This window comes from Oryzias melastigma, linkage group LG20, assembly GCF_002922805.2.
Source record: "Oryzias melastigma strain HK-1 linkage group LG20, ASM292280v2, whole genome shotgun sequence".
Taxonomy (NCBI): domain Eukaryota; kingdom Metazoa; phylum Chordata; class Actinopteri; order Beloniformes; family Adrianichthyidae; genus Oryzias; species Oryzias melastigma.
The window spans coordinates 5,248,897-5,258,211 of NC_050531.1; the positions used below are offsets into that span (position 1 = coordinate 5,248,897).

At 39.2% G+C, this 9,315-nt stretch overlaps 1 protein-coding gene across 1 annotated transcript in view; it reads right to left on the reverse strand.

Annotated features, from left to right (window-relative positions):
• The window catches only part of scrib (scribble planar cell polarity protein), a gene marked incomplete in the record, with an annotated part of 73,209 nt that overhangs the window by 56,599 nt on the left and 7,295 nt on the right, over window positions 1-9,315 (reverse strand).

Sequence of the window (9,315 nt, forward strand, 5' to 3'; positions counted from 1 at the left end):
CTCATCTGTTTTAACTATACAAGTTTCCATGATTTACTTTGTCAACATACGTCATTCATACACCATTCAGTGAGAGAACTCCAGGTCCTATATGTATTCAGACAACCTGCCATCGTAACTTCTTATTGGCAAAACACACCTGACCAAAACCAGCAGGAGGTCAGGTGTGACACCATTGTCAGAGCAAAAATGTTAGTGCACATTTTTCCTACGGGTGTGCTGCGGGCGACAGATTGATGCAAACACTTAAAGGTGAAATAGGTGAGTACATAGAGAGAGAATTTCTGCAGGTAATGCTAGTTTGAATGCTGTAAGCTGAATTTGGCCGCTGAAGATTCTAGTGCTGATAGCTGAAAAAGCTGAAGCTAATAGTTGAAATTGCTAAAGTTAATAGCTGAAAACGCAGAAGCCAGCTAAAATATTAGCTAAATGCAAAATTAACCTAAAAACTAAAAAAACAACTTAGGTTAGCCAAAACAGCTAGCATGTAGTTGAAATATTAGCTAAACTCCAAAACAGCCTAATAAAAAAAGCCTAAATTAGACAAAACAGCTAGCGTTCAAATATTAGCCTAACTCCAAAATACCTTCCAAAAATAGAAAAAAGCTTAAATTAGCCAAAACAGCTAGCATGTAGCTGAAATATTAGCTAAAGTCCAAAATAGCCTAAAAAATCTTAATAAATGCCAAAATAGTCCAAAAAGCTAGCAGAATTCCAATTTTTAAAACTTTAAAACCGTAACGTAATCTGGAGGGCCAGATATAATTACCTGGAGGGCCAGATCCGCCCCCGGGCCGTGACTTTGACACATGTCCTACAGGAACTCATGCACCACTTGCACACTCTCACTTTTTAAATAAAATCCCCTATAACGTTTTTTTAATCATGTAAGAGATTTATATACTTTCAAATACATCACAGTCGAAAATCATGTTTGAAAAAAGGTGACCTTGATTTTGAAAGAAAATATGGAAAAAGAGGTTATTTTAGTGATGCTGAAGCTTCTTTAGGAGAAACACCTGAAAGTTTTCCTGAACTCTACTCTAATAAAACACTAGAGAGATGAACCACATAACAGAGCAGACAGAGTTTGTGGTAACGGCGCAGTCACCTCCAGCATCTCACCCCTAAATGCTCTACTTTCGGCTGCTGCAGTCTCCCTTTCTTGCTGCTGGAGCTTTATTTAAATACCCAAGGACAAAGTGAGACGAGCTGCAGTCCCTCCGTGCTTCCCAGTGACAGCTTTGGCTCGAGCCGAGACCAAGGCTGCTCTGCGGATCTGGAACAGCAGTGGCCTCTGGGCTCACGCGGCAACATCAGGTCTGCAGTGACGGCCGAGGCCCAGCCCACCTGGTGCCTCTCCTTGACAACTCAGGATAAACTTGCCCCCGCATCAGGCAAGGCGCTGGCCCTGGGAGATCCATCACCTTGGAGACCAGCGTTAGTTCAGCCGAGAAGCCAGGGAAACGAAGAAGCAACGCCTCTGGTGACGCCTGACTGACGACAAAATGAAAACAAAACCCCCACTTGACTCAGACGGCAGCTGAAGATCTGCAGTGCGCCATCGCTGCTGGAAATCATGTGTTGCCTCACGTTTCTGCTGCAACATCAGCCCTTTGCATTGCAGCACTTATCTTCAAGACAATGAAGTTGGAACACGGGATCAGAAGCAAAGCCCCGTTCATATGTCACCGAGACAGTATAATTACAGACATGTCTGCACTCCCCTCCCACACGACTCCAGAGGGGATCAGCGCCGGGATCGACCAAAACATCAGGCCTCAGAGCGTGGGCAAGTGCACGCTGATCCCCAGCGGCTGCCTGGAGATCACGAAAGCCACCAGAGATCCAGATCTCGAGAAACCGATGAGGAGCAGCACGTTTTGTACCTGTAAAGTGTTATGCTGCGACTGAAAAGGTCGTAGCGTAATGCTTACAACGTACAAGTCGACAAGTCATTTATCAAGTTGTACTTGGCTGACAGAGACTGCTGAGATACTGCAATCGGGACACACACAAACATGACATTTCCCTGGAGGAAAAACATTTCTGAGAACTTGGTTCCAACGTTTCTGCATCTCACTTTACAACACTTCAGGGAGGCCGGTCAAATCCCAAAGATTGGTTTTAGTGTTTGGTTTAGTTTGCATGATTTCACAAGCTCTGTTTCTAAAAATAAATAAAGAAATTAATAGATTAATTAAAAAAGCTACAAAGGGATTTTACCGTATTTTCCAGAGTATAAGTTGCAGGGTGTTTTTCATAGTTTAGCCAGGGGTGCGACTTAAACTCAGGGCGACTTGTTTGATTTTTTAATTTATTTTTTTACATCAATAGGCTCATATATTCATTATTTTCCCACTAAGAACCGTTTGATGATCCATTTTTTTAATTTTAAGTCAGAGTCTTAGCGGTTGTTTCCACTAACAACCACTAGTGACTTATATTCCCAAAAGTGAATCTTATACTCCCAAAAGTGCGACTTATACTCCCAAAATGAATCTTATGCTCCCAAAAGTGCGACTTGTACTCAAAAAGTATGACTTGTACTCAAAAGTTGCAACTTATATTCCTAAAAGTGTGACTTATACTCCCAAAAGTGCGACTTATACTCCCAAAAGTGCGACTTATACTCCCAAAACTGCAACTTTTATTGCCCAAAATGAATCTTATGCTCCCAAAAGTGCGACTTGTACTCAAAAAGTATGACTTGTACTCAAAAGTTGCGACTTATATTCCTAAAAGTGTGACTTATATTCTCAAAAGTGAATCTTATGCTCCCAAAAGTGTGACTTATACTCCCAAAAGAGAATCTTATACTCCCAAAAGTGCAACTTATATTCCAAAAGTGCGACTTATACTCCCAAAAGAGAATCTTATACTCCCAAAAGTGCAACTTATATTCCAAAAGTGCGACTTATACTCCCAAAAGTGCGACTTATATTCCCAAAAGTGCAATTTATATTCCCAAAAGTGAATCTTATACTCCCAAAAGTGCGACTTGTACTCAAAAAGTATGACTTGTACTCAAAAGTTGCGACTTATATTCCTAAAAGTGTGACTTATATTCTCAAAAGTGAATCTTATGCTGCGAAAAGTGTGACTTATACTCCCAAAAGTTTGACTTATACTCCCAAAAGTGCGACTTATATTCCCAAAAGTGCAACTTATATTCCCAAAAGTGCATCTTGTACTCAAAAAGTGCGACTTGTACTCAGAGTGCGACTTGTACTCAAAATGCACGACTTGTACTCAAAAGTTGCGACTTATATTCCCAAAAGAGAATCTTATTTTCCCAAAAGTGTGATTTATATTCTGGTGTGACTTATACTCTGATGCGGCTTATAATCCCAAAAGTGCAATCTATAGTCCGGTGCGATATATAATCCTAAAATTTCAACTTATACTCCAGTGCGATTTATACTCACAAAAATGCAACCTATATTCCAGAGCAATTTACACTCCGATGCGCCTTATACTTCGGGTGCGACTTATACTCCAGAAAACACAGCAGTGAAGTGCCAAAAAAAAATGTAAACATTCTCCAAAGCATTTATGCAAGAAATTTAAAGAACCATTTAAATACAATAACTTTCTAAAAGCAGTTCAATCCCATTATTTTTGGCATTTTCTTTTTGCACCTCCTGGATTCTTGGGTGCTAACAAACTGTAAATCAATGCAACTTATCTGCAAGAGGCTGACAACCGGCTTTATCTCAGTCAAGGCAGTTAGTGTGTCTCCGATCTAAAAGGACATTTTGTCTTCAGATCAATAATAGATTGCTTCCACTCACAAAACCAACAGATACTGGAATTTGAAGCTTTCTTTCAGCTGAGCTGCTTCACTTTTTCCCTGCTGTATTGCAAGCCCCACAAGACCAAACGCTGCGTTAATTAAGACAGTTAGATTAGTTAAAATAGACCTAAATGGAGCTCGGCAATCTGCAGATTTCATCTGAGTGCTCAGTGCTCATCATCTACGCACAGAGATTTGCAACGAATAAGTTTGAATGAGAAAAAAGTTCAACAGCAGAAGGAAGGGCACCCTCCTGGAGATTCCAGACATGCCGGAGTTTCTCCGACCATCACGTGGTGCAGAGCAAACACGGCAGCACCAGTTCCTGAGATCACCGCGGTCATACGTTTTTTTCCCTAAAGCAAATGGAACTCAAAGATAGGCAAAAAATTCAAGAAATGTCCAAATGAATCAGAAAATCTAGTTTGTGTTTGTGCTTTTACTTTGAAATTGCTCACTATACACATCACTGATTGACAGTTTTACTGTTAAATGCTTTATAAAGAAAGTCTTTTTCCTTAAGGCTGAAAATGTCAACACAAAATGTTAAAAAAAGAACAAAGTTTGAACACCCCAACACCAAAATAAAGTGGGTGTTCCTGCTTGAAAATTTCCCTCTGGGGCCGAGCGGCACAATCGTCGCCCGACTCTTTTCTTTCGAGCCGTCACTTCTCCGTTTGTTCTTCATTACACTGGAATGAGCAAAACTTGAATACATTTTTCTCTTTTGTATCCAGTAAATCAGTCAAACTGCACACAAACATTCAGTCAACAGCTCGTCTGAACCGGTCATGCGGCGCAGCCCACTCAGTCCGTCGCACTTTGTGTTTGAAACTCCCCAGAATAATTTCAGCCGGTTTTCTTACAACATGGAATCAAATCCTAAACACATATTTGTCTAGTTACCAAGTTGTTTATTCAGAACTGATCTGCAGCCTGTTTGCATGTTATCCATTAAACCTGAAGTGACTTATTTAAGGCTTGAAGTTGTTCAACCAGTTGTGTTTATTGCATTCATAACAGGACCAAGGATTTCAAGCATAAAAGACTGTTGCAAATGTCTTTAGTTTCTACCTAAAAAATAAGTCTATTTACCAGTTTTACATACTTGGAAGAGCCAGATTTTGTTTTTAATTTGTTAAGAAGGTTACCGTTTTTTTTCTGATTCTTTCGATTCTTCAATTCAAATCAATTTTAAGTTTACAAATTTATACGCATTTGTTTAGAAATACAATAAAAATATATTATTTAATTTGAATATATTTATATTAATCTGAAACAGTTCACATATTTTAAAATTTATTAGTAAAAATACATGGATTCTCTAAACAAAAATGTTCAGATCATTAACATTGTAAACATTGTTCTGCTTCTCCTGGAGGACGTTTCAGTTTGGCCACTAGGTGGCGATCACACTGTTGAAGTACACTTTATTCAAGAAGAAGACAACAGTATGAGGGGAAAAAATAAGTTTTAGACCACAAATAGTTCCTTGAAAAATGATTTCCTTAAATGATTTGGAAAAATTATGCCTAAGATGTTTATTTAGTCAGCAATGTATTTTTTTGGTCAACCGAGTGTTAGCATTAGCCGTCCTATGGGAAATGCTATTGAGCGTTAGCATCAAGCTAGCTGACTTTATCTTTGTGTGCTAAATTTATATCTTTTGTGAATCGATTATTGATTAATTTAGCTTAAATCGATTCATATTAAAAATATGTTAAAAAAAAAAAGATTTTAACTAAAAACTGCAAAATCATAAATAAAAGACCACTGGAAATGATTTGAAAGTAGAAAAGAATATAATAGGAGTGATTCTTTAATGAAAGATGCTCAAAATTTGGCTTCAAACTCTCATTGAAGTTATGCAACATAGATAAAGAGGAGTTTATAAGTCAACAATACAAGCGGTTGGAGCATCAACAGCATAAAAGAATCAACACATGAGCACACAGCCCATAAAAAGGAACTGCTTCTATATTATTGAGTGATGAGGGGAGATAATGGCAAACTAAATCAATTTCCAGGTCGATGGAGGAGATACGCACACAAAACACAAATTAAGATAAGTTGTAAAGGATTATGCAGTCCATGACGGCCTTTATGGCCAGATAACCAAACCCTGAGCTCAGCGCTGCTAAAGCGCCTCATTTATTAATTATCTGGTGAATATTTCACACTTTTGTTGAGAAATGTGCAGGATTTTTGCATTGCCACACAGGTTGCTTCATCTCAGCGACAGAAAACCTTCAGGCCCAACTGTTTTGGTTTTTGTTTCATCTGCTTTTATAGCAGTTTTCACATTAAATGAGAAATCTTAAAAACTAGGCTACAAATATCCTTTATCCCGGCTTCTAAATCCCCACAAAGGTGCTGGCGCAGCATGACGGATTACACGGAAACAAGTTGATTTACATCGCTAACCAGAATGCATCAGCTTGTCAATCTGAGCGTGAAATACAGACAAAAACGGGCGGTGGGATGTGGGGGGAGAGCCAGATAAGGGGGGGGAAACACAGGCTGTTCTGCTGGGAGGAGCTCTCATGTACACAATGAGCTGATTTTGCTCAAATGTCCTCAAACGCAGCACCAAACAAAACGTTCAGAATGGAGGAAAACATCCTGGTCTCAGATTATTCCTGCTTCCTGCTCCCAGAGACACTCCCAACAAAAGAGGAATCAACAAGAAATACGCAGCCATAAAACGTAGGTGCTGACAAGCCCCGCCCCACGGAAAATAAACAAGATCCTTCCGACACTACGGCTGCTTAGAATAAACTTCAAGGAAAACATACAGCTAAAATAAATCACAACTGGACGGAGACAAAAAAAAGAAATAAAGGAAAGAGAAAATGTGAAGGCTATCAGGTTGCAGCGATAAAGCCTTTAATTATCACGTGTGGTTCGCTGATAAAGGGCAGTATTTGTTTGTGGCGGCTTTAAAAGCTGCTGTCCTGGATGACCTCTTCCTCCACAGGGACAGCAGCGCCCTGACGGATTCAAAAGGCCATTGAGAGTGTTGATCCTAAACTCCTTCGCCATCAAAAGGTCCGAACACAGTCAGCCGGGCCAAAGAAATGTCACGGCGTAACTGAACCACCACAGTCAGGGATTTGAGTCTATACGTGAATTATAAAACAATAAATCTGCATTGATTTGTAAAAGATACTCACACATGTGCATTTAAGAGGAACGTATTGTGGAATTCCTGCTATAATTTGGGGGAATTTACATTAAAAAAAAACCTGATCTGAAGGTTAAACTCACAATTTCCTGGTTTGTTGGTTGGACTTTGAAAACTTCAGGAGTCATGAAATTTAGTACTATTATGAGCCAAGCCTGACTTAGTGAAATTCATAAGTATGTCTCCTGTTACGTTTAAAACAAACCAGGACATTTTTTGGATTTTTCAAAAGCCAAAGAAATGTGTTCCTGGTTGTGAAGGAGAGTAGAGTTTCTGACAAACACTTTATTGTAGTGACATGTTTACAATTCCAACATAAACACGTCGGTTCTGATCCATTGGAATTATGATAATTGCATAAAAGGTTGAAGAGTTACGGTAGTTCAAAGAGCTTGTGTTATTTTGCTGTCAGTTCTGGTAGTAAAAAGTTATTTCCAGATTTTTTTTTTAAATCAGACAAAAACTACAAAAGTTTTGTTTGTTTGCGGTTATTTATAGAGGACAGCGTTGTGATCATAACTCAAATGTGATCTGTACCACCAAGAATGTGACAGTTTACAAACCTCCCCCTGCATGCCAAACATGGGCGGGGCATCATCTGGAACTGCTCGTGCTCAGAAAGAGAGAGATCATGCAACTGAAAATAATACATTTCCAGGGTATAGTGTTTTTTTTCGGGAGTTAGGTTAAAAATAACCAACGATAAGTGAAATCTGCAAAGTAATCAACTATTTTTTACAATCGTTTTATTTGTTTATGCTGTAAAACTCCTCTTTACACACTTTTCTCAGACATGAACATTTTCACACTTGACGAATGGTAGCAAACATCTGCTCACAATTGAAGATTTCTTAAACTAAATGCATTCTCTACTGGGGACATTGACGATGCTCAACAGCCAATCAGGACAGAGAAAATTATGCACTTTAAATAAAAGCATCCTAACATCCATCTCTCTTCTTTTCTGTCCGGTACAACAAAAAATGATACAAATATAATCAATACAAATAAAGATTACCATAGATTACTAAAGGGGTTTATACAAATATACACCTTGAGTGTCAGAAGATCAATAACTCAAAGTTGTAACAGTAAAATCTGTCCAACACAAGAGGCTCTCAGCTCTTATCTGTTTGCTCAGCTGTTGGAGAAGACAAGTATAAAAAAAAAAAAAGAAAAAGAAAAGATGGACCACTTTATGCTAACTTTTTAGAGAAGCACTAACTGGTTAAAGGATATTAAATCTCACTCTGATTTGAAAATAAAATCAAAAGTAAAATCTGAAAGCTTGTCATAATGAGGAGTAAGTACCGAAAATGGCAAAAAAGATCTTTCCCCGTCCCAATGCGGCCACAATCTCACCCCCTCGGCAAACAGCTGCAGCCATCAGCTCTGCCATCAATTATTCACCACAGCTTTGTCTGTCTATTTACCTTTCATGTCTGTGACTTGGGCCAGAGAGCAAGACAGAGTGGGGAAACAACATCACACTGGACCAGCCAGATCCCACAGGAGCCAAAGGCATCAAAAACACAGACGGACTGAAGAGTTTTGGGAACTTTTACCGCTGAAAAAGTGAAAATCTTTTGTAGGAAATTAGAATATTTACATATAATATCTAAAAATGATTGAATTACAAATTCGATTTTAAGATATTCCAAAAACACACATTTCACTTTGTTTTGTGCTGTGAGTCTGCAACAAATCAGTGAAACGCTGATATCATATCAGAGAAAAACTGAATGATTTTGTCTCTTCAGAAAGACTTCCATCTGTCCACCTGGCTCCATTTTTAGGTGGAGAAGCTCCGCCCACTCTCGTTGTATACAGGAAACAGACCTCCCACTACATCTCCAGAAGGAGGAGGAAAAGAAAATAAGTTTCCTCCTTACCCTTCTTAAAATCTAAATATGTCGTCTCTTCGCCGTACACAAAGACCACCCATCAACACCTCCTCCAGCAGCTTGGTGAGGAGGAGACGACCAGCTGGTCATCAGTTGGAACAAAGAGCTGAATGTGTGCAGGAGTAGACTTCCTGATCTGGATCTGCCAACGAGCTAAGATTTTCACTTCAACTTCAAATGAAAAAGAGAGGAGCCTGGAGAACGAGGCGGTTTTACCGCAGAGGAGATGCAGTTTATCTTCAGGATCAGCCTAGATCAGCAAATCACAGGGGACAGAGAGGAGCTCAGACTGAGGACACCCTGAAGAGGGTTCGTCCTGAATTATAGTACCAACCGTCCTGTACTGAACACAAACTTTTAGCTGAAAGTCCAAGTCCTCCCTCGTGATTTGATAACCAGGAGATTAGAGTTTCGTCAGCAAATTTTACTGA